Below are 1315 nucleotides of genomic sequence, written 5' to 3' on the forward strand. Positions count from 1 at the left end.
TCGGTCTGTCTTGATGTACATTTATATGTGCAGGTTTGTGGAAGTCGAGCTTGGCTCAGTCTCAGATTATTTTTCTGCATGGTTGTGCAAGAATGATGTCCTTGGAAAGAATTGGGTTGAGGCCTAAAACCACAGATTAGGCATGCACATATTTTAAGTGCTTTGTGCAAGATCATACCCTAACTTTTTTTTTTGGTGCAAGCTAATTTAACACAAACATCTGATCTCTTGCTGCAAGGAGTATGATAAACCTGTGTCGTTTATCAGCTCTTTGAGAAAGAAAAACATGGTTATATTAAAAGGTCCTGCACATTAATCAATCCAAAAACAAGTCATGGACTTCACATTTAAGGTATATTTTCAACTGGGGGGGGGGGGGCATGCCAATTTCCTCACTGAAACTCAAAAGGTACAAGGCTTTTGTCTATTTCATGTCAAATTGTATCGTCATGACCTCTGATTAGACCATTAACATCCTGCAAGGAATTGTGGCATGGACATGCTTGAGATGCACCCAGGTTTGGTAAAAATTGGCCAAACATTAGGAGTTATAAAAGTACAAATGGTTAATTTGCTAAGACATGGCAGTTCCATTTCCATTAATTCTTTGAGGTGGATTCACATTCAAAAGGGGTGAATTCAAGTGCACTGCACACTGGGAAGCTGAGCAATATTTCCAAGTGGAGAGGAGAATGGCATCAAATTCTGTTTTGGAATAATTACAGATTTAAACTGGTACAATATAACCCAGCCACGATGGACCAAATGGCTATTTACGAGGTTTCTTGTCTAAGTCCATTTGCAGAAAAGAGAAGAAAAAAAACTTGGGTGTTGCAGTTAAAAGAAGAAGGGCACTTGAGTATGTACCTCCACCATGTTATGCCTGATCCCAAAGAACATATCAGGCCCAATACATTTTTGAAATATCATGCAATGCAGTATGATGTTGTTTTTGGCCCTTTCTCAACGGTGAAGAATCACTTAAATTCTAGTATTCAGATCCAGATCTTCACCAAAATCTAATCAGTTCATCCTTGTCACACACCCAACCTGCCCACCAAATTATCTGGATCCATCCACAACTTAGACAGAAAGGGGTGAAAACAACATCCTTCACCTTTGGGGGCAGAGGTAATAAATTGAATGCCCTCAGTAAACATGGAAAATAAATTGAGTTAAGGTACATACGGTAGTCTTAAATTTAATTAAGTGCATAATGCAATATTCCAGTGAGGATGCATGAAATTGAAGCACTTTTTATGTCCAAGTTGAGGCTCATGTAAGAGCCAACAGAACATATAACAAAGGGAGCAAG

This window comes from Eptatretus burgeri, chromosome 4 (genome assembly GCF_056783735.1).
Source record: "Eptatretus burgeri isolate ZD-2024b chromosome 4, Ebu_testis_v1, whole genome shotgun sequence".
NCBI classification, from domain to species: domain Eukaryota; kingdom Metazoa; phylum Chordata; class Myxini; order Myxiniformes; family Myxinidae; genus Eptatretus; species Eptatretus burgeri.